Source organism: Nomascus leucogenys, chromosome 5 (assembly GCF_006542625.1).
Source record: "Nomascus leucogenys isolate Asia chromosome 5, Asia_NLE_v1, whole genome shotgun sequence".
NCBI classification, from domain to species: domain Eukaryota; kingdom Metazoa; phylum Chordata; class Mammalia; order Primates; family Hylobatidae; genus Nomascus; species Nomascus leucogenys.
Genome location: NC_044385.1, coordinates 93,396,444 through 93,422,021, shown reverse-complemented (window position 1 = coordinate 93,422,021; position 25,578 = coordinate 93,396,444).

Genomic DNA, 25,578 nt, shown 5'->3' with positions numbered 1-25,578 from the left:
ATTATTTTGTTTTTCAGAAATAAAATATAAATGTTAAATAACTTTAGCCTTTACTGACTCACATCTTCATACTAAATTTCAAAAGATAACCCCTAAAGGAATAGAAATATAATTTAATAATTCTCAAACCAGTAATCAAAAAATGAGTAATTAAAAAAATCATTAAATCAATACAACAAATGAATTTATAGAAATTGTTTGTATTTTATAAATAAATTGACTCTCCAAAACTACCTCTCCAAAAATAATATAGAGCATATCACAGGTTGAAGAATAAGTACACTAAAATGCCTACTATATTCATTTAAATAACTTGTATGTATGTATAAGCATACAGATGTATGAAAAATAGGAATTGGGATAATGGCAATCTCTGGGGAAGAAAGAATATGAAAGAATATAAAATGCTTCCATTATAGCTGCAAATACTAAATTCTTAAGCTGGGTGGTGTCTCCATGTGTCTTGATAATATAATTTGTTATATGTTTTTATAACAAATGTTCCATACATAAACACCAATATGAGAAACATCAAATATACTGAGGATTATATAGTTAGGAATGGAAAGTTCTAAATTAAATACAATTTCTACTCCTCAATATTATTACCTAAAATCTATTCTGTGGTTAGCCCTAATCAGCTACCTTTATTCTCTTTCTTTCCCATTTTGCTTATGCAGCCTTCCTGATCCCGATCTCTTTCTTCAGGTTCCCCAAATTTTTCACTCCTTAATCATGAAGAAATGTTCACCTCCAACTCTCTGCTTAACTTGATTATGTGTGCACTCAAACCTAGTATAGCCCTCAGCAAGCAGATAATCTTCTAATTAGGATGTCTCTGTTCTTACTCATACACACACACACTGTTTAACAAAAAATATATATACACACATATATACACATGTACATATACATCTTGTTATCCTATATATTTAGACATGCGAAAAAAACAAATCTACAAAGCAGAAGGGTTGCTTTATTCTTGTTTGTCTAGTATCTAGCACATAGCTCTGTACATGGCAAGGTTTACTAGATAAGGGATCACTCAATATTGCTGGTATGACCTGATCCACCAGCAACTTGGCAAGCCCTGTCAACCCCTTCCATGTACATAACGACACTATTTGATTCATTTTCAAATATATGTATAAAAAAAAGGCGTAGGAGAAGAGAAAACATCATAAATCATGGTAAAAATATAGAAGAAGGAAGGAAAACAGCACAGATAAAATTTGTCAATTTCCATAGAAAGCAAGCTTCCTTAAATTTTGTTCAAACCAGTACTAAAACGATTCATTATTGAAGCTTAAAATAAAAGAGATTTGCATAATATGCTAAAGCTATGAATAAGGGAGAGATGCAGTCCATATATAAAGCCGGCTGTTGTAATTATGTTTGCTTTGGGGGATATATGTTTCTACTGAGCAATAATACTAATAATTATATGGAGGTTTGTGTGGTTGGCTGTTTTCCTGATTGACAGAACCCCAAGCCTATCTTTGACGGCCACTAATCAGGGGAAGACCACCAATTGCTCTTGTTTTCTAGCAGTTTATGGCTTTGTGGTTCTAGGTAATTATTTTTGGTGTTTTATTTGTTTTGTTTTTCTTTCAAGCCCAGCCCACAGATGCCTGGCATAGGATTAGGTAAATTGTTTATTATAAATAGATTATGTTTCAATTGAGATGCATTTGCTAAACCTTCTGTTGACTTCCTTTGCCCAAAGGCTGCCTACTCAGGAGCACCATCTCTTAGAAGTGAAATAAAGTCATCCTTTGGTATCCAAGGGGAAATGATTCCAGGACTCCCTGCAGATACCCAAATCCATGGATGTTCAAGTCCCTTATATAAAATGGCATGTTGTTTGCATATGACCTATGCATATCATCCTGTGTTCTTTAAATTATCTCTAGATTACTTGTGATACTAAATATTATGTAAATAATTATTACATGGTATTGCTTAGGGAATAATGACAAAAAAAGTCTGTACATGTTTAGTAAAGACACAATCCATCCTTTTAAAAAATATTTTGGATCTACAGTTCATATGCATGGGTTCTGCAGAATGTAAACTTACATTACTTACTTCAAAATGCAGATTTACATTATTTGGATCTGTGGTTCATACCCATGGGTTCTGCAAAATGCAGATTTACATTATTTGGATCTGCATTTTGCAGAACCCATGGGTATGAAAGGCTGAATGTACCTGCATTTCTGTTTTGCTGAAGTAGCGGAGCCTGTCCAGCTCTTTAAGCACATCAAAGTGTTGAGCATTATTAAGTCTCTTTAACTTGCACTAGAAACTTAATCTAATTTAGAATTTGAATAGTTTCATGGATCTCTCTTTACACATTTCCACCATCCTCTAATCTTTGGCTTTGTTTTCTGTGGTGGTTGTTCCGAAAGTTTAATAATCAGATTTTAATCGACAAAGTATACTTTTCTCTGGATATTTTTTTACAAGCATGAAAAAAAAGTATGAAATGCTAGCTGAATTTTAAGGTGCTTTGAAGAAAGAAACACTGAATATTTTTATCCAACAGGGATATGTTGCTAATATATGAAGGGGAAAATAAAGTCTGGCTGTAGCACCTAGGAAGATATTTTTGGATGATATAAGAACATTGAGAAAAGTGAATAGAAATACACACATCGACGATGCATTTATATTTTCTAAATATGACCCTTCCGGCTCTTTGGAAAATGCCATTTTATAAACTGAATTTGAACTCAGAAGTTTAGCTTATTAAAGGTTAGATAGCTACCCAAAAGCATTTAAGAAGCTAGAAAACCTCTGTGTTGTATATATCATAACTCAGAATAAAAGGGAAAATAGTGCAATTTAAGGAAAGACTTCAATATTCCATGTCCTTTTACCAAGTGATGAGTTTGCTAGATTTTGTTTTATTTGTTTCTGCTAACTTAAAGTATATTCAGAATTAGATTTAAATCACATCAAATATTTTTTAATTCAACAATTGATATACCACTGGGATATAGCCAAATAACATCATTATAACCTCATCTGTAAACACTGTTAAACCTCTGGGAACTCGAAGTACATAATTTGACCTAAATGAAAAGAAAAAAGAATGTTGATGAGTAACTTTATGCTGTGATTGTATATTTATTGGTCTATTTTTCTTCAAAGAAACTCATGGACATATATTCCTGTGCCCTGCACGAAAATATACACAGATCGTAAATTGTGCTTGATATTTTCTTGTATTAAAATACTTAGTAAACCTTTTACTGTACTGTGTCCTCACATTACTTGACATTAGTGGAAAAGTTCTGCTCTGACATATACCAGTCACTCTGGTAAGAGGTAATTTCCATTCAAGTAAAGATACAATTAATAGACACTATGGAAAAATGTAAGAGAAATATATAAGGATTATAGAAATGAATAAACTAAATATAAATTTGTAAGTATATATGAAACCAAAGAATTGCTTCTTTGTCCTCAGAAGGTTACTTGACTTTGATCTTCTTTACTTTGTGTCTTCTTTCCACGTTTCTCCCAACATCCTGTTTTTGTTTTATCTATTGTTTTCTGTCTTCTTTTAACAAATTATGCAATTTTGAAGGGTAGCATGTCTTTTCTCTTTACTCTCCTTTGTGACCACAGATTTTAAATTTCCAGTTCTTCCAAGGGGCATCCTAGAATAAGTTAGTCAGGAATTGTAGTTACATTTTTATTATTGTTAGCAAGGTTTTAGCTTTTCAAGTTGTTGTAATTGCACTAATGCAGCTAATTCTGCATTCTTTGCATTATTTTGTATTTGTCATTAACATTCCTTTAATTTGAGCATCTCAATCTTAAAAGTTTTGTGTGGCCAAGTGGGTAAAATGATGCATATACATGCTCATAAAACAGAAAGTGATGAGAAACCTAGAAAATTAGAACTTCATGCTTTTTCTTAAAATTATTCAAATTCAAATTTTTAAGAAAACATTAAACTTGTCAAATCAAACATAAGATACCATTACCAGTTGTATAACCCTTGTATAAATTAATTTGTAGTTGAACAAATAGACTCATATGCAACTAAAAGTAGATATCTAACGCAAATTTGCTTACCTCAGCTCATTAAAACTTCAGTTAAAGATTATCATATGTTATGGTAAGGATTTTTTCATTGATGTTAAAATTCAAATTGTCCCATAAGATTACATATAGTTCAAACTGAAAAAAAATAACTATTAAGTTATGGATTCTGAATTCGTTTGCATGATAAAAAATGGGGGAAAATTCTTTTAGAATAAATGAGAAAAAATTAAATGGAAAAAAGTATTTTTTTAAGTAAATGACCGAATACTAGCTTCAGACCTACAAAAGAATTTTACTGAGGCTGAACAAAGTACTGTGAAAAAGGACAGAACCCTGACTAACCAAGTAGTTGCAATAAAAAATAGTGTATCTCGACCAGCCTGGCCAATATGGTGAAACCCTGTCTCTACAAATATACAAAAAGTATCCAGACATGATGGCGGGTGCCAGTAATCCCAGCTGCTCTGGAGGCTGAGGCGGGAGAATTGCTTGATCCTGGGAGGCGGAGGTTGGAGTGAGCTGAGATTGCGCCATTGCACTCCAGCCTGGGCGACTGAGCAAGACTCCATCTCTAAATAAATAAACAAATAAATAACAGTGTATCTCTTTTGCACAAAATTAAGTGCTACATATTAAAAGCCTAAAGCTGAGACTTTTGCATATGCATAACATCACCTGTGAGTCAGATTTGTCTTTTAGACAACATTTGCACAACTGAGAAGATACTATCTACAGTCGTATCTGCCAATAAGAAAGAAAAAAGAAGAAAAAGGTAAGACAAACCAGTGGTTTCTTATCAAGATTACAATCTAAAGGAGGACTTCTCAGGCGGAGAAAGGAAGAGTGTCAGAAATACAAGCGGGGTTTCTCAAACTGTATAAGCAGAGGCAACATTTAGCTAAAAGGCATGTGCAATAAAGGAAGAGCACAGATTCTGTTCACCAGTGATGTATTGAACATCATCCCTAAATATATAGAAAATTGTACCCTAATTTCATGAAGGTCTGGTTGCATATACTCACACATAGTCTCACATTTATGCTCACATGTGCTCTTATTCTTACACAGGAATCTTCCCACTCAGATTCTAACACTGCCCTTCACACTCACACCCATGTTCAATAGCACTCCCAATCCTATGCCAGTAGACACTAGACTAAATTCTATAGAAATTAACAATAGTTGTTCAAAATTTTCCTGTTAAGAAAAAATATATATTTTTTCAATTGCCAGCAGGTGGATAATGGACTTAATGTTCTTTTTTTTTTTTGAGACGGAGTCTCACTGTCTCCCAGGCCGGAGGGCAGTGGCGCGATCTCAGCTCACTGCAAGCTCCGCCTCCCGGGTTCACGCCATTCTCCTGCCTCAGCCTCCCAAGTAGCTGGGACTACAGGCGCCACCACCACGCCCGGCTAATTTTTTTGTATTTTTAGTAGAGACGGGGTTTCACCATGTTAGTCAGGATGGTCTCAGTCTCAATCTCCTGACGTCGTGATCTGCCCGCCTCAGCCTCCCAAAGTGCTGGGATTACAGGCGTGAGCCACAGCGTCCGGGCTTAATGTTCATATTTTGAGAGGTTTTCAATTTGATAAAATCTGGCAGCTATTTTTAATCCACATTGAGCCATTTCCATCTATTTGGAATACAATTTTATTTTACAAATGTGGCTAAACTCAACAATTTTAGGAACACAAGTATTCATCTAAATGAGGTAGCTTTATGATTGGACAAAATACAGTGTTTGCATATTTATTTTCCCCTTTGAGACAGTATCAATTTTGATAATAAAAACTTTTTTGTTCATTCCCCCTTTCTTTGAAAATTTCTCACCTGATACACTCTCTTTGCCCACATGAAAAGTGTTAAGTCTCTGATTTTTACGAGAAATAGAAGCAACTGGAGTATGGGTATCCTAATCCTAGAATCAAAGAGGGGAAAAGAGCATACTAACATTGAGTGAGTTCTAGCTTTTGTGCTAGGTCCTACAATAGGTGTGATATATACAGATTCTCATGCAGGAAGCCCTTAGTTCTATTCTTGCTTCTGGATACGAGTGGCAATGCAATCTTGGACACTAGTTAATTGCTGTGGTTCAAAGCTATTTCTTTTAAAACTAAGGGCTCTAACTAAACTACTTATGTTGTAATTTCCAGATTTAAATTAATATCATTGTATAGATATAACAGTAACTTATTTACTCATAACTTTATTGACAAAATAATATTATTGTAAGTGTTGTGGTCTACAACAGAGTCTTCCATATTCTTTCTTCAGCACGTTTTAACATTGTCCAGAATCTATTTTTCTTATATTTCATTTTAAATTGAATTTTCTTTCTTTTTAATGGACAAATGAAGACAGCATGTTATTATTGGTAAGTGCCTGTCTTCACTCAAACCCAGTGTAAAATAGTCAATAAATATTTTACAGCCACTACTACTTATAAAGTGCTCTCACAAACATTTAATCCATTTATCTGTATGTAATGGAGATCCACAATATTCAAAGAATTAATGAAGACCTTCTAAGTTTAGAATTCCTTGATTAAAAAAAGGACATGATAATTTTGATAAATGTAGGGAGCTCACTTTTTCTTCCAAAATTTCTAAACTAACATTCTGAAGCAACACACAGATGGAGATCAAAATATCAGTTATATATTTGATAAAATTCAAACTGGAAAATTTGTCTTAGATTATCTAGACACAACAGGGTTTCATAACACTTTATTGTTGTTTGGTATCCAGATTGTTTACCAAGCCACCGGCATAGCAAGGGTTGCAGACCTCTATGCATTATGGACCATGAGCCTCATTATAGAAGACAGACCACATTCATCCAAAGAAGAGGTCACTCCAAAGAGCGGGGACCCAGGAAAACTTAAGCTCTGTATTACCATTTCCTTCTCCTAGGTTCATCAATTAGCCAAGTTGCCACTCAAATGGATAGGTCTGTGAAACAATGTACAGAGGTTAAAAGAGCTGGAGGATTTTTGAATACTCTTCTTATGGTGGAATAGAAGTTTCTTATGAAGAAATATGACAAGTGAGTATTCACATTTCTTTTTAGAGGTCATGTCTGAAGAACCTCAACACACAATTGCCTGAGCTTCCATGAGGCTGCAAAAGGAAGACAAGATTCAAAGACTTCAAGGCTGTGTAATTCAAATGTAATACTTTCCTCAACAATAAAAAGAGGAAAAAATGCCTACATTGTAGTGTGATTGTGAGAACTAAATAATCTACTTGGTATCAAACAATTAGCATGCAAATGTTACCTAGGAAGTAGTGATTATCTTTGAACAGGCAGTATAGCCTTGAAGGGAAAATTGTCTTTGGATGAAAGTGATTTTTTAGTTTTGGATTTTCTCTTTTCTAGCTCTTGGACTATGAGCAAGTTAGAGAACTTTTAAATTTTTTTTCATTTATAAAGATGATGAGTTTTTTAATAACAAAAATCTATGTAAACAATGGAAATTGTTAAAGTTAGATCATGACCTATACTCATTAAATGGTAGCAATTATTTTCATGAGAAAATGTTCAGATTTGGAAGTCTGCTTGTACAGTCAATTGTCAATTGTCATTTGTTTGTTCATTCGGAAAAAGTCTCTTATATTCATAGATTAACTATTGTGCACCAGGTCTGTTCTAGGCACCTGAGGTACATCAGTGAAATCAACATTAAAACATCCAAGTTGTAGAAGAGCTCAGATGTCAATAGACAGATTTAATTGATAGCTGTCAAAATTTAGATGGAATGTAAACAGGCAAAAGTTCTTACTCCATTTATCACATAAACTGTCAAGATCACTTTGTGATAATTTCATATTGAGGGTTGATTTTATTTTCCTAAAATATGTGTACTGGGAAGACAAAACATGCACACACATATAAATATAATATCTGACCAGTAAGGTTATCATGAAACTAAAACTGTTCTTATTTGCTTTTGGTCAAAGGTAGGTAGTTTTTGAGAGTTTAAGGGCCTAAGAATCAGATTAAAAAATCTGTGTTGTAATTTGACCCCATGAAGACAGTAGGAGTGAAAGTTCTCCATCACCTAGAGAAGTAAAATTCACAAAAGTGAAATGAGATCAAGATAATAAATTGAACGACAAAAATATGCATATACAATGGAAATGTTCAGCATCAGAGATCCATAAAAAATTTTCAGAACATGGAGAGAACATGGGATGGATATCACCATTTGGAGAAAAAACAACATAGTAGCAAAGACAATATGAAGCATCAAACAAGAGATTTTAAGATAGCAGCAATATATGCTCAATTCTGACTAGCTTTGTTTAATCTACAGACATCTGTTTAATTTCATATCTTTTCCTGCTTTATTGAGTTTATAATAATAAGAGCAGTAGCTTCTAGATAGCTGAGTTTCTGGACCATACGATCCTACTTTTTGATAATGGATAAAAATATATATCCCTCTTTACATATTTCTTGCACCTTTCTTGCTAAATTCTCTCTTTTTTGAGAATTATATAAATTTTTTATAAAGACAAATTTGTGGCTTCGTTTCATTTTGCTTTTAGTTGGGTATTGCTAATTTAGCTGGCAAAGAGTATTCAGGGATTTTTGTTTTACGTAAAGCAAACTATAGTATTCCCATTTATATTTAAAATAAAAAGATGGCATTTTCTTCTCACCTCTTAGCGGGCTGCAAACATTTATATATTCAAGGAAAGAGAAACTATTTTTTTTACTCATTAATGATTTGAAGCCATTGTTTTAATAAGCTATCCAGGTATATAAAAAAACAAAGCAAAACATAGTAATAGTCTATTTTACCAGAAGAAAAAATAAAGAACAGATATTTTGTGAGAAAAGCATGGAAATAAATATGAGAGAGGAACAGAGTACTGAGAAGAAGAAGTGAACTAGATTAATATCAGTAGTTCTCAACTGGGAAACATAACTGTTAATACGAAATTAGCCTAAGAGGGGAGAGGGCCAGCTATCATGTGAATAAATCCAGAGGACTTTACCCAGAAAAAAAAAATGGTTCATGTGATCATTCACCCTAGAAGCAGAGCATTCACAAATGCACCAGTCTTCACTTGACTGAGCATTTCCCATTACTTGTTCCCAGAACATTTGCCGACTCCCCATATATGCCCAAAGAAGATGCCCTTGCAATCCTAACTTGCCTATTTCCTGTCCATCAAAAATGAAGCCCATCTATGCCAAACTTAAATTCTTCTCTGTCTCATTTTTATAACCAATGTGGGCTCTCTCCTTCTAATATCTAGATAACCAAAGGCTTCAGGAAGAGGTAGAATCCCATGTAATTAGTGGGATAGAACTGAACAAGAATCAAAGCTTGAATTTTGAGGTATGATGGAGAGAGCAGAGTAAAAAAATCCTATTATATTACCACTTAAAAACAAACAAAAAGCAATTGTAAAGCATCCATCCATTTTGCCAATCTATTTTTAGTTATAAACAACATCCAGTTGAGTTCATTAGGTTTTCCAAACTTGGCTGTAAAATAATTCTACAGAGTGACAATGGTAATATCACCTCCAGCATTACACATCCTCAGGATTTTTTTTAATGGATTTAGGTTCATAAGGACAATGGTACTACATAGATGTATTGCACAGTGGTACAGTCTGGGCTTTTAATGTACTCATCACCCAAATAGTGTACATTGCACCCAACTGGAAGTATTTCATCCCTTACTCTCATTCCACACTCATATCTGGGAAACTCCAATGCCTGTTATTCTACTCTGCCATGTTTGTGTTTACTGGTTGTTCAGCTCCCACATATAAGTAAGAACATATGGTTTTTGACTTTCTGTTTCTGAGTCATTTCATTAAGGATAATGGCCTCCAGTTTCACCTATGTTGGTACAAAAGTCATGATTTCATTCTTTTTCATGGCTGAGTAGTATTCTGTGAGATATATATATATATATATATATATATATATATATATATATGTATGTATCTCACATGAGATACATATATGTATCTTTTTTATTTTAGGTTCCAGGGTATTGTTGAAGGTTTGCTATATAGGGAAACTTGTGCCATGGGGGTTTGTGGTAAAGATTATTTCGTTACCCAGCTATTAAGCCCAGTACCCAGTAGTTATTTTTTCTGCTTTTCTCCTTCCTCCCACCCTCCACCCTCAGTGAGACCCCAGTGTCCATTGTTTTCCTTGTGTTCATGAGTTCTCATCATTTAGCTTTCAGTACTAAGTGTGAATGTGTGGTATTTGGTTTCCTGTTTCTGTATTTACTTTACATGTTCCTGCATTAGTTTTATCCATGTTCTCACAAAAGATATGATCTCATTCTTTTTTATAACTGCATATATTCTGTGTATATGTTGTATATGTACAACGTTTTCTTTATCCAATGTGTCATTGACGGGCATTTAGATTGATTCTTTGTCTTTGCTACTGTGAAAAGTGTGGAAATGAACATTCATGTGCCTGTGTCTTTATGGTAAAATGATTTACATTCCTCTGGATATATACCTGGTAATGGGATTGCTGAGTCGGATGGTAGTTCTCCTTTCAATATTTGAGGAATCGCCATCCTCCTTTCCACAACTGTTGAACTAATTTACACTCCCACCAACAGAATATAAATGTTCCTTTTTCTCTGCAACTTTGCCAGTATCTGTTATTTTTTGACCTTTATAATAGCCATTCTGACTGGCATGAGATGGTATCTCATTGTAGTTTTGATTTACATTTCTCTAATGATCAGTGATGTTGAGTTTTTTTTTATATGCTTTTTGGCTGCATGTATGTCTCCTTTTGAAAAGTGTCAATTTATGTCCTTTGCCCATCTTTTAATGGGGTTGTTTTTCTCTTTAAACCACATTTTCTATCCAATTATGATAAATAAATTCATCCCATGACTTTGCTATTATGAATAGTGATGCAATAAACATATGAGTGAAAGTGTTTTTTGATGAAATGAATTATTTTCTTTTGGATAAATACCCAGGAATGAAATTGCTGAATCAAACTATAGTTCAATTTTTAGTTATTTGAGAAACTTTCATACTGTTTAGGCTGTACTAATTTACATTCCCACCAATAGTATATAAGCATTTCTTTTTCCACATCCTCATCAACATCTGTTTTTTTTTTTTGACTTTTAATAATAGCCATTTTTACTGGTGAAAGATGGTATCTCACTGTGGTTTTAATTTTCATGTATCTGATAATTAGTGGTGTGGAACATTTTATCCATATGTTTTTGAAAACTTGTATGTCTCTTTTTGAAAAATGTCTGTTCATATCCTTTGCCACTTTTTAAAAGTGTCATTACAAGAGATACAACAGAAATACAAAAGATCATCAGAAACTGAGTATCTCTATGTGCAGAAACTGGAAAACTCAGAAGATACGGAAAAAATTTCTGGAAACATACAAACTCTCAAGTTTAAACTAGGAAGAAATTGAAAACCTGAACAGACAAATAGCCATTAGTGAAATTGCATCAGTAATAAACAAAATCTTCCAACACAAAAAGCCAAGGAATAGTTGTATTCATAGCTGAATTCTACCAGACGTGCAAGAAAGAACTGATACCAATCCCACTTAAATTGTTCTCCAAAACCCAAGAGGAAGAATCCTCCCTAACTCATTCTACAAAGACAGCATCATCCTGGTACTAAAGCTAGGCAAGGACACAGAAAAATAAGAAAACTGCAAACGAATATCCCGGATGAACATAGATGTAAAAATCTTCAACAAACACTAGCAAAACAAATTTAACAGCACATCAATGAGATAACATGCCACAATCGAGTGGATTTTATTCCAGGGAAGCAAGGTTGATTCAACATATGCAAATCAATAAATGTGATTCACCACCTACACAGAATTAAAAGCAAAAACCATATGATTATATCAGTAAAGAAAAAGCATTCAATAAAATCCAGCATCCCTTCATGATACATGCTTTTACCAAACTAGCTATAGAAGGAACATACCTCAGAATAATAAAAGGCATATATGACAAACCTACAGCTAAGAGTGTACTAAATAGGGCAAAGTGGTCACCATTCCACCTCAGAGCTGGAACAAGGCAAGAATGCCTACTTTTACCACTTCAACTTAACATAGTACAAGAAGTCCTAGTCAGAGCAATCAGGCAAGAGAAAGAAATAAAAGGCATCCAAATTGGAAAAGAGAAAGTCAAATTTTCTCTGTTTACTGATATAACCTTATAAATGGAGAGCCCTAAAGAGCCTCCCAAAAGACTCCTAGATATGATAAATTACTTCAGTAAAGGTTCAGGATACAAAGTTAACACGCAAAAATCAGTAGCATTTCTATATATCAATTGCAATCAAGCTGAGAACCAAATCAATAATCCAATCCCATTTACAATAGCTACAGAAATACCTATAACTGTATTTAACCAAGGAGGTAAAAGATCTCCACAAGGAGAACTACAAAACACTGACGAAAAAAATCATAGATTTCACAAACAAATGGAAAAGCATCCTATGCTTAAGGATTTGAAAAATCAATATCAATAAAATGAGCATACTGCCTGAAATAATCTATAGATTCAATGCAATTCCTGTCACATTACCAACATCATTCTTCACAGATTTAGAAATAACAATCCTAAAATTCATATGGAACCAAAAAGCACCCAATATCCAAAGCAGTTCTAAGCAAAAAGAGTACAGTTGGAGATATCACATTACCTAACTTCAAACTATACTACAAGGCTATAGTACCCAAAACAACATAGTGTTGGTAATAGACACATGGATAAATGGAGCAGAATAGAGGACCGGGAAATAAAGCCACATACCTAAAGCCAGCTGATATTTGACAAAGGTACCAAGAACATACACTGGGGAAAAGATACCCTCTTTAGTAAATGAAAAATTGGATATCCATATGCAGAAAAATAAAACTGGGCCCGTATCTCTCATTATATTCAAAAATAGATCACGTAAAGACTTAAATGTAAGAACTGAAAATATAAACATTCTATAAGAAAACTTAGAAAAAAACTCTTCTGGACATTGGTCTAGACAAAAAATTTATGACAAAGTCCTCAAAAGGAAATACAACAAAAACAAAGTAGACAAATGTACTTAATTAAACTAAAAAGCTTCTGCACAGCAAAAGAAATAATCAGCTAAGTAAACAATCTACAGAATGAGAGAAAATATTTGCAAACAATCCAACAAAGGTCTAATATCCAGAATCTGCAAGGACATCAAATAACTTAACAAGAAAAAAAGCACACCTTTAGTTTTGAAGTTCAATGAAATCTGATGGGCCCACTTTGGGTGAAGTGTCCATTGCTAGGCAGTCATTGTGGCCAAGGTAAAGTATAGGTAACATGCTCCATTCCTAGATCCTGGGGTGGAGTCAAATTTTTTGGAAACATAGACACTGAGAAAGCAGTAGGGTGCAGAGTCTCATAGAGGAACATCCTTTATTTTATTTTATTTTTTATTTTTTTAGTTCTGAACAAATGGCAGATAAACCTTTTTCCAGGAAGGGAAGACTTATTACCATTAAAATGCCAAAAGAAAATAGAAAAATTTAGTGACAAATTACTCAGAATTTTATTTTTAAGCTTGATTAAATGTTTCTAAAGTTTATGTGGAAAATAAATGTAGACAAAAAAACAAATCTTGAAAAAGTTGGCCAGGCGCGGTGGCTCACGCCTGTAATCCCAACACTTTGGGAGGCTGAGGCAGCTAGATCACTTGAGGTCAGGAGTTTATTACCAGCCTGGCCAACATGGTGAAACCCCATCTCTACTAAAAATACAAAAATTAGCCAGGCATGGTGGCACATTCCTGTAATCCCAGTTACTTGGGAGGCTGAGGCAAGAGAATCACTTAAGCCTGCGAAGTGGAAGCAGAGGTTGCAGTGAGAAGAGATCGTACCACTGCATTCCAGCCTGGGCGACAGAGCAAGACTCTGTCTCAAAAAAAAAAAAAAAAAAAAAAGAAAAGAAAAGAAAAGAAAGAAAAGAAAAGAAAAGAAAAGAAAAGAAAAGAAAAGAAAAGAAAAAGTGAAATAGCAAGTTCAAATTTTTCATACTCGAAATTAAGAGTTAGTATAAGTCAACAAATTAAAAATCTGCATAGTGTGTGTGGAGAGGTAGGCAAATAGATATGTGGAAGAGAGTCTAGAACTAGGTCCAATTAAGATATAAATGAAAAAGGTAGCAATACAGTTAAAGCAAGAACTTAAATACACAGGAAATTTAAATGGGTCAGCAGATTATTCATCTGTAAGACAACAATTTATATCTATTATATCCATACTTTGTAAAGTATTCCAAACAAGTTCAATATAGATTAGATATCTTAACAAGATAATAACAATAAGAATACTGCCATTATAGCTAATAATTATTGAATGTTCATATTATACCTGGCACTGTTGTAAGCATTGTTACAAGTCAGTCAGTTATTCTTCCAACCAGTTTTCTTTTATCAATAAAGGAACTAGAGTACTGAGAAGCTCAATTATTTGCTGCTAGGTATGGATTTAGAATTTTGAATAAAGCAGATACTTTGCATTTTATAATTATTTTATTGTAAATCTATAAAAATTTTAAAAGATAAAAACATTTTATTGTCTTTAAGATGAGAACAGGTATTATAAATATTCAGATTTAAGAAATGCGAACTTTCCTTATTTCTATAAATCAAATAATTTGTTGGTAATCCTCCTCAAAGTGGTAGAAAATTTAAAGTCAGTAATTGGAGGAAAAGAACCTCTCCTTTCCTAGGGTCTTAAAAAGTGAGAATCTATACATTAGTTTATCTTACTATGTAACAATATAGCACAAATTTACAAATTTCTTATCTCAGTTTCCAGCGTCAAGGGTTCAGGTATGGCTAAACTGGTCCTCTGCACAAGGTCTCACTAGGATAATGTTGGCTAAGCTGAATTTTCATCTGCAGTTTGGGTTTTTCTTCTGAGTACATTTGGGTTGTTGGCAGAATTCAGTTGATTGAGGCTAAATAACTGAGGTCCCTATTTTCTTGCTGACTGTCAACTGAAGTCATCATCAATTCCTAGAGGCTGCCCTCATGTCCTATTCTTGTGGCCCTCTCAAAACATTGCAGCTTACTTCTTTGACACTCAGAGGAAAATCTCTAATAGTCTAATAAGACGGTGTCTTATTGACATAATATTATCCTATGACATTTTCCTTTAGACTGGTCCACAGCAAAATCTAAATGAGTTTTATTTCTATGCAATTTCTTCTCTTGGTACTATAATGCAAAACTCATTTGCAACATAAGAAGCAAGAAAATGTAAAGATTTAGCCACCATCTTGAGATGGAAAAGGGTTAATATCTCTTAGTCTATCTAGTTTGTGGCAGAACTATAAACAATCTGATATGTTTTGGCTCTGTGTCCCCACCCAAATCTCATGTCAAATTGTAATCCCCAGGTGTCAGGACAGGAATCTGGTGGGAGGTGATCGGATCTTGGGGGGAGGGGCAGTTTCCCCCATGCTGTTCTCCTCATAGTGAGTGAGTTCTCAGAAGATCTGATGGTTTAAAAGTGTGTGGCAGTTCCCCCTTCACTCTTTCTCTCCTGACACCTTGCGAAGAAGGTACTCGCTTCTCCTTTGCCTTCCTCCATGACTGTAAGTTTGCTGAGGCTTCCCCAGCCATGCAAAACTGTAAGTCAATTAAGCCTCTTTTATTTATAAATTACCCAGTCTCAGGTAGTTCTTTGTAGCAGTGTGAAAATAGACTAATACATAGTAAAAATTAATGAACACTAGATTACTTTTCCTGGTAAAGAGGACATATAACCAAATATATATGAAGAAATAAAATAAAATAAACAAATTAAAATGTAAGTGTTCATGTGGTTAACGAACAAAAAACACTGTACATAATTTCAAAATACAAATGATAGAGCACAGGACGAAAATATCATAATGTATATGACTGAGCAATACAAAATACCTTTTTAACTTAATGCAAATAGCTCCTATAAATTTATAAGTAAAACAACTTAATAGAAAAAAGGTAAATGATATGAACAAATAATTTACAGGATAGAAAATGCAAAAGGCAATAAACATATTGTAAGACATTTAGCGTTACTAGAAGTCAGGAAAATGCAAATTAAGCCCGCAATGAAATATAACTTGTCATCTTTGCACTGAAAGGTATACAGGAGTAGATATTCTTACACGCTGCTGGCAAGAATGTAAATTATAACATTTTAGAAAGTAATCGGGTAGTATTTATTAAAATTTAAAATATATGTGCTTTGGGAACCAGGATTTTTCTTCCGTGAAATATTTTACTAATATAAACATACCAACAATTGAGAGATATAGGCATGACTTACAATTAATAGGAAAAAATCTAGTAACAATATTGATATTCAAGTTAAAAAATGGTTGGTTATACATTAAATTCATTTTTATAAAACTAAAAACTATTAAAAGATGATAGATTAAATTTATATCTAATATGTGTTGATTGAGAGTGTGTCTCTGGTGTATTTTAAGTGGAAAAACTTACATTAAAATCTTTAAATATAAACCCATATTTTTGAAAATAAAACAAATCTAAACAAAAAAATATGTTTGTATTGAATACAAGCACTATTTTGGGAACATATAGTATATACACCAAAAAATTAGTAATTTTTAGTTCTAATACTCTATATTTAATCAAATTAATTGGTATTAATGTTTTTCAGGACAATATTACTCCCATCTAAATGTTACATATTAGTAGGCTGGTATGACCTTAACCTAGGAACATGTTTCGCATTGTTTCTCTCCTTACTTACTCTTGGGGCCCTAACTCACATAGTATTTAGCTCTGCCCACACAGCTGTCTGACCACAATGCTGTTGGCTCTAAGTCAATATCTAAGAATATTTCTATATTTCCAACTCCGAGAGAGAGAGAGAATGGAATCATGCAACGCCTTCTAATCAGGAGTCTCAGAACTGGTACATAATTTCCTAATTGTCTATTGTGTAAAACAAGTTAAAAGCCCACAACGGATTCAACTGGTAAGAAAGAGAATGCATCATTTGATGTGAACAGCTATAAAGACTCATTGCAAAGGATATGGATACTGGAGCTTGTTAGTGGGTGAGTGAAGACGGAGGCCATTTCTGCAGTCTTCTACATTAGCACAGATAAAAAATGCAGAAAATGTAAACTTAAATTGATAATTACTTTAGCAGAAAACCAGAGAAATTACCAAATGAAGCCACAAAGCTGCCTATGCTAGTGGGTCACAGATGCTTAAAAAAAACAAAGTTGAGAGGTATTAACTACTTTAATTGTCCTATTGTCAGGAATGGAAAGAATTAATTTCAGATTATATATTGCCCCCTCCACATACATACATACTTCCCTGTTTCTTAGTAACTCCATGCATCCCATTATTGCCAGGTATCCTACTAAAATAGATGATGACAAATGAAATATCTACAACTAGATGTAGCCTTTCTGTTTTTTTCTTTGATATTTTCCTCTTTTCGACTGAAACCAAAACTCCATTTCCTACTGCCAACAGCCTCATCCAATCTACTGTCAGTTTCTCGCCTGAACTCAACACTTGCCTCTTAACTTTAAGCACAATTAATTTCACTGGAGGCAGAGTGATCAAAACCAAACACACATATATGTGCATATATATATATATACACATAAAATTGGAATACTGTCTATTGCTTTTCAAATATACCATCTTTCAGATGGACTACAATGCACTTAATAAGCTGAGATTTATTCGGTTAACCTTTAAAGGGTTTTACTCACACTTTTCTCAAGACTTTCTGGTCCTTCATGGTAACACACATCTCCCACTCATTCTTGAGCTTTTACATAAATGCACATTTTCATAGTTGTTTTTTACATGTCAGAATAGAAGCACCACTGCATGTTTATACAGATCCTCATTGCTACTAAATAAGATTTATCACATTTGAAATTATATTTTTGTGGGATTCTTTGATTGTTTGCTTATATTATCTCCCCCAAAAGCATACCCCATACTGTAAGCTTTCTTAGAACAAGTAAAATGTGCATTTTGCTCAGCATTTTGTGTGCCTTGCCAGTGTCCAAAACACAGTCAACACTCAATAGCACTCACTGACAAGATACATAAATCAATGCATCTATACTTAAGCTTCCAGATTAGCAATCAAAAAAATTCTCTTTGAAACGTGGGCTTTCAAAATATGATTATGTTCTAGAGATATTTAGGACTCACAAAATATCCATATACTCTGCACACCTCCCAGCCCAGTTCCCTGAATCACTGAATGAAAGAAAATAGCCTGGATGTCCCATTGGACGTTTGCTTTGTTTTGTTTTGTGACAGAGTCTTGCTCTGTCACCCAGGCTGGAGTGCAGTGGCGTGATCTCTGCTCACTGCAAGCTCTGTGTCCCGGGTTCATGCCATTCTCCTGCCTCAGCCTCCCGAGTAGCTGGGACTACAGGTGCCCCCCACAATGCCTGGCTAATTTTTTTGTGCTTTTAGTAGAGACGGGGTTTCACCATGTTAGCCAGGATAGTCTTGATCTCCTGACCTCGTGATCTGCCTGCCTTGGCCTCCCAAAGTGCTGGGATTACAAGCGTGAGCTACAGTGCCCAGCCTACCCCATTGAACTTTAAATAAGTCAGTATAAACCCTGTTGTATGAAATCGCTGACAGATGGAGGTTTATTTGTTTCTGAATCATAATTTATCTTATCTTGACAAATATAGGTGTTAAAATGTAGAAAATTATTAACAAGTTTATTAATAGTCAACTATGCATAAAATTACATTTGGACTTTATTTCTTAAAGAAATACAATATGTAGGTGTATTTTAAGTCTGTTTCAGTATCACTCATCTTTCATTTATAGATTAAAGTCATAATCTTTAAATAAATGCTAACCACTGGAAACACTCTAAATACATTTTCTCTAATTTGAATCAACAAACAGCACTGTGATAGAGAAGCATTACTGTCATTCAGTCACTAAATCAACTTTGCTACATTTGTTATATTCAGAGCAACAGGCTCATTTAAAATCTATATCATCACTAAAATCTACAATTATTTTCAACAGTTATTCATGTAGTAACTGTAGTCTGACACTTGAAAGAAAATTTGGTATGAATCAGTGCAAGCTCCAAATTTAACTTTCTCAAGACTATGCTATGCTCTCTTTTAAATTGTCTATCTACCAGGGCTTACTTTTTCACTCAGGTTATTTGTGCATTATCGCATTCCTTATTAAGGAGCATACTGTTTTTATTATCTAATCCTATTTTTTCTCTTATTTGGCAAATTAACATTGTAATCACTGTGCTTTTAGGAAAACCACCAAAATGCCCCTTCTTCAATTTTTATGTGTAGTGCTTCATATTTGGTGTATATATGGAAGGTTATTTCTTCTCATTAACAGTTTACATTTTTCCCTCTATGGTTACTATTGTCTTATACAATGTAAAAGTTTGCCTTAACTGGACACTTATGAAATTCCAGAACTATTTAGATTTAGGTAACTTGAAATTTCATCTTCCAACCTGAATTCTGAGATATTGAATTTAATCTCTACCTCTGTGACTTGTTGTTTTCAATTTAGTTGACACTAAACATGGTTTAGAGGAGGCAAATGTGGGGTGCAGCCAGGTACAGATAAAGTGTCATGTTGAGTTACTGGCCCTGTGAACATTCATTTTTGAGTATTGAAGCATGGTATTTTATTTAACTAGGAAGAGAAAGAATTTTAAATTTATTCTTTAAGGTTTTTATAATGTATTCAATATGTGAACAGAATCTTTTGCTATAGTTAAATTATATTTATAATACCTTCAAATTTTTATTAAGAAAAATGTTATAATTCCAAATAATAACTGTAGGAGTTTTCAAAATGTGATTTTATGATAGATTATAGATGACTGTATTAATTAACTGATTTTAATCTACAACATTCAGAGACATATTTAGACTAAACATTCTGATATTTACTTTTAATTAGTCCCTATTACAGTCAGTAATGTTTAAATTAGCTAAATGAATGGAAAAGATGAAAGGAAAAGAATTTGAATATAAAAATGTTTAAAAGTCTACCCCACAAAGAACAACCTATATTGACATGGGAAGAATAGCTCTTTAAAATGAGAATTTATTTGTATGTCTCTTGTACACTGATAACAAATCTCAATTTTTTCATCATACTTTAAGTTCTAGGTTACACGGGCACACTGTGCAGGTTTGTTGCATATGTATACATGTGCCATGTTGGTTGGCTGCACCCATCAACTCATCATTTACATTGGGTATTTCTCCTAATGTTATCCTTCCCCCAGCCCCCCATGCCCTGACAGGCCCCAGTGTATGATCTTCCCTTCCCTGTGTCCAAGTGTTCTCACTGTTCAATTACCATCTATGAGTGAGAACATGCAGTGTTTGGTTTTCTGTCCTTGTGATAGTTTGCTGAGAATGATGGTTTCCAACTTCATCCATGTACCTGCAAAGGACATGAACTCATCCTTTTTTATGGCTGTGTAGTATTCCATGGTGTATATGTGCCACATTTTCTTAATCCAGTGTATCATTGATGGATGTTTGGGTTGGTTCCAAGTCTTTGCTATTGTGAATAGTGTCACAATAAACATAAGTGTGCATGTGTCTTTATAGTAGCATGATTTATAATCCTTTGGGTATATACCCAGTAATGGGATGGCTGGGACAAATGGTATTTCTAGTTCTAGATCCGTGAGGAATCACCACACTGACTTCTGCAATGGTTGAACTAGTTTACAGTCCCACCAACAGTGTGACAGTGTTCCTATTTCTCCACATCCTCTCCAGCACCTGTTGTTTCCTGACTTTTTAATGATCGCCATTTTAACTAGCATAAGATGATATCTCATTGTGGTTTTGATTTGCATTTCTCTGATGACCAGTGATGATGAGCATTTCTTCCTGTGTCTGTTGGATGCATGCATGTCTTCTTTTGAGAAGTGTCTGTTCATATCCTTTGCCCTCTTTTTGGTGGGGTTGCTTTTTTTTCTTCTTGTAAAGTTGTTTAAGTTCATTGTAGATTATGGATATTAGCCCTTTGTCAGATGGGTAGATTGCAAAACTTTTCTCCCATTCTGTAGGTTGCCTGTTCACTCTTATGGTAGTTTCTTTTGCTGTGCAGAAGCTTGTTAGCTTAATTAGATTCCATTTGTCTATTTTGGCTTTTGTTGCCATTGCTTTTGGTGTTTTAGACATATAGTCCTTGTCCATGCCTATGTCCTGAATGGTATTGCCTAGGTTTTCTTCTAGGGTTTTTATAGTTATAAGTCTAACATTTAAGTCTTTAATCCATCTTGAATTAATTTCTGTGTCAGGTGTAAGGAAGGGATCCAGTTTCAGCTTTCTACCTATGGCTAGCTAGTTTTCCCAGCACTATTTATTAAATAGGGAATCCTTTCTCCATTTCTTGTTTGTGTCAGGTTTGTCAAAGATCAGATGGGTGTAGATGTGTGGTGTTATTTCTGAGGCCTTTGTTCTATTCCATTGGTCTATATCTCTGTTTGGGTAGCAATACCATGCTGTTTTGGTTACTGTAGCCTTGTAGTATAGTTTGAAGTCAGGTAGCATGATGCCTCCAGCTTTGTTCTTTTGGCTTAGGATTGTCTTGGCAATGCAGGCTCTTTTTTGGTTCCATATGAACTTTAAAGTAGTTTTTTCCAATTCTGTGAAGGAAGTCATTGGTAGCTTGATAAGGATGGCATTGAATCTATAAATTACCTTGGGTAGTATGGCCATTTTCATGATATTAACTCTTCCTATCCATGAGCATGGAACATTCTTCCATTTGTTTGTGTCCTCTTTTATTTTTTTGAGCAGTGGTTTATAGTTCTCCTTGAAGAGGTCCTTCACATCTCTTGTAAGTTGGATTCCTAGGTATTTTATTGTCTTTGTAGCAATTGTGAATGGGAGTTCACTCATGATTTTGCTCTCTGTTGGTCTGTTATTGGTGTATAGGAATGCTTGTGATTTTTGCACATTGATTTTGTATCCTGAGACTTTGCTGAAGTTGCTTATGAGCTTAAGGAGATTTTGGGCTGAGACGATGGGGTTTTCTAAACCGTGTGATATTGGCTGTGGGTCTGTCATAAATAGCTCTTATTATTTTGAGATACATTCCATCAATACCTAGTTTATTGACAGTTTTTATCATGAAGGCTGTTGAATTTTGTCAAAAGCCTTTTCTGCATCTATTGAGATAATCATGTGGTTTTTGTCATTGGTTCTGTTTATGTGATGGATTACATTTATTGATTTGTGTATGTTGAACCAGCCTTGGATCCCAAGAATGAAGCTGACTTGATCTTGGTGAATAAGCTTTTTGATGTGCTGCTGGATTCAGTTTGCCAGTATTTTATTGAGGATTTTCACATTGATGTTTATCAGGGATATTGATCTAAAATTCTCTTTGTTGTGTCTCTGCCAGGCTTTGGTATCAGGATGATGCTGGCATCATAAAATGAGTTATGAAGGATTCCCTCTTTTTCTATTGATTGGAATAGTTTCAGAAGGAATGGTACCATCTCCTCTTTGTACCTCTGGTTCAATTTGGCTGTGAATCCTTCTGGTCCTGGACTTCTTTTGGCTGGTAGGCTATTAATTATTGCCACAATTTCAGAGCCTATTATTGGTCTATTCAGAGATTCAACTTCTTCCTGGTTTAGTCTTGGGAGGGTATATGTGTCCAGGAATTTACCCTTTTCTTCTAGATTTTCAAGTTTATTCACGTAGAGGTGTTTATAGTATTCTCTGATGATAGTTTGTATTTCTGTGGGATTGATGGTGATATCCCCTTTATCATTTTATATTGTATCTGTTTGATTCTTCTCTCTTTTCTTCTTTATTAGTCTTGCTAGCAGTCTATCAATTTTGTTGATTTTTTTTCAAAAACCAAGCTCCCGGATTCATCAATTTTTGAAGGGTTTTTTGTGTCCCTATCTCCTTCAGTTCTGCTCTGATATTCGTTATTTCTTGACTTCTGCTAGCTTTTGAATTTGTTTGCTCTTGCTTCTCTCGTTCTTTTAATTGTGATGTTAGGGTGTCGATTTCAGATCTTTCCTGCTTTCTCTTGTGGGCATTTAGTGCTATAAATTTCCCTCTACACATTTCTTTAAATGTGTCCCAGAGATTCTAGTACATTGTGTCTTTGTTCTCATTGGTTTCAAAGAACATCTTTATTTCTGTCTTAATTTCGTTATGTACCCAGTAGTCATTTAGAAGCAGATTGTTCAGTTTCCATGCAGTTGTGCGATTTCAAGTGAGTTTCTTAATCTTGAGTTCTAATTTGATTGCACTGTGGTCTGAGAGACAGTTTTTTGTGATTTTTCTTCTTTTACATTTGCTGAGGAGTGCTTTACTTCCAATTATTGGTTAATTTTGGAATAAGTGTGCTGTCATCCTGAGAAGAATGTATATTCTGTTGATTTGGGGTAGACAGTTCTGTAGATGTCTATTAGGTCCACTTGGTGCAGAGCTGAGTTCAAGTCCTGGATATCCTTGTTAACCTTCTGTCTTGTTGATCTGTCTAATATTGACAGTGGGGTGTTAAAGTTTCCCATTATTATTTTGTGGGAGTCTAGGTCTCTTTGTAGGTCTCTAAGGAATTGCTTTATGAAACTGGGTACTTCTGTATTGGGTGCATATATATTTAGGATAGTTAGCTCTTCTTGTTGAATTGATCCCTTTACCATTATGTAATGGTCGTCTTTGTCTCTTTTGATCTTTGTTGGTTTAAAGTTTGTTTTATCAGAGACTAGGATTGCAACCCCTGCTTTTTTTTTTTTTTTTTTTTTTTGCTTTACATTTTCTTGGTAGATCTTCCTCCACCTCTTTATTTTGAGCCTATGTGTGTCTCTGCACATGAGATGGATCTCCTGAATACAGCACACTGATGGGTCTTGACTCCTTATCCAATTTGACAGTCTGTGCCTTTTAATTGGAGCATTTAGCCCATTTACATTTTAGGTTAATATTGTTATGTGTGAATTTGATCCTATCATTACAATGTTAGCTGGTTGTTTTTTCCTGTTAGTCAAAGCAGTTTCTTCCTAGCATCAATGGTCTTTACAATTTGGCATGTTTTTGCAGTGGCTGGTACCGGTTGTTCCTTTCCATGTTTACTACTTCCTTCAGGAGCTCCTGTAGGGCAGGCCTGGTGGTGACAAAATCTCTCAGCATTTGCTTGTCTGTAAAGTATTTTATGTCTCCTTCAATTATGAAGCTTAGTTTGGCTGGATATGAAATTCTGGGTTGAAAATTATTTTCTTTGAGAATGTTGAATATTGGCCCTCACTCTCTTCTGGCTTGTAGTTTCTGCCAAGAGATCTGCTGTTAGTCTGATGGGCTTCCCTTTGTGGGTAACCCGACCCTTCTCTCTGGCTGCCCTTAACATTTTTTCCTTCATTTCAACCTTGATGAATCTGACCATTATGTGTCTTGGGGTTTCTCTTCTCAAGGAGTATCTTTGCGGTGTTCTCTGTATTTCTTGAATTTGAATGTTGGCCTGCCTTGCTAGGTTGGGGTAGTTCTCCTGGATAATATACTGAAGAGTGTTTTCCAGCTTGGTTCCATTCTCCCCATCACTTTCAGGTACACCAATCAAACGTAGATTTGGTCTTTTCACATAGTTCCATATCTCTTGGAGGCTTTGTTCATTTCTTTTTACTGTTTTTTCTCCAAACTTCTCTTCTCACTTCATTTCATTAATTTGATCTTCAATCACTGATACCCTTTCCTGCACTTGATCAAATCAGCTACTGAAGCTTGTGCATGAGTCGCGTAGTTCTCGTGCCATGGTTTTCAGCTCCATCAGGTCATTTAAGAACTTCTCTACACTGTTTATTCTAGTTAGTCATTTGTCTAATCTTTTTTCAAGGTTTTTAGCTTCTTTGTGATGGATTCAAACATCCTCCTTTAGCTTGGAGGCTTGTTATACCGACCTTCTGAAGTCTACTTCTGTCAACTCATCAAAGTCATTCTCCATCCAGCTTTGTTCCTTTGCTGCTGAGGAGCTACAATCCTTTGGAGGAAAGAGGTACTCTGGTTTTTAGAATTTTCAGCTTTTCTGCTCTGGTTTCTCCCCATCTTTGTGGTTTTATCTACCTTTGGTCTTTGATGTTCGTGACCTAGAGATGAGGTTTTGGTGTGAATGTCTCTTTTGTTGATGTTGATGATATTCCTTTCTGTTTGTTAGTTTTCCTTCTAATAGTCAGGTCCCTCAACTGCAGGTCTGTTGGAGTTTGCTGGAGGCCCACTCCAGACCCTGTTTTCCTGAGTATCACCAGCAGAGGCTGCAAAACAGCAAATATTGCAGAACAGCAAATATTACAGAACAGCAAATATTTCTGCCTGATCCTTCCTCTGGAAGCTTTGTCCCAGAGGGGCTCCCACCCATATGAGGTGTCTGTCTGCCCCTACTGGGAAGTGTCTCCCCGTTACACGGAGGTCAGGGACCCACTTGAGGAGGCAGTCTG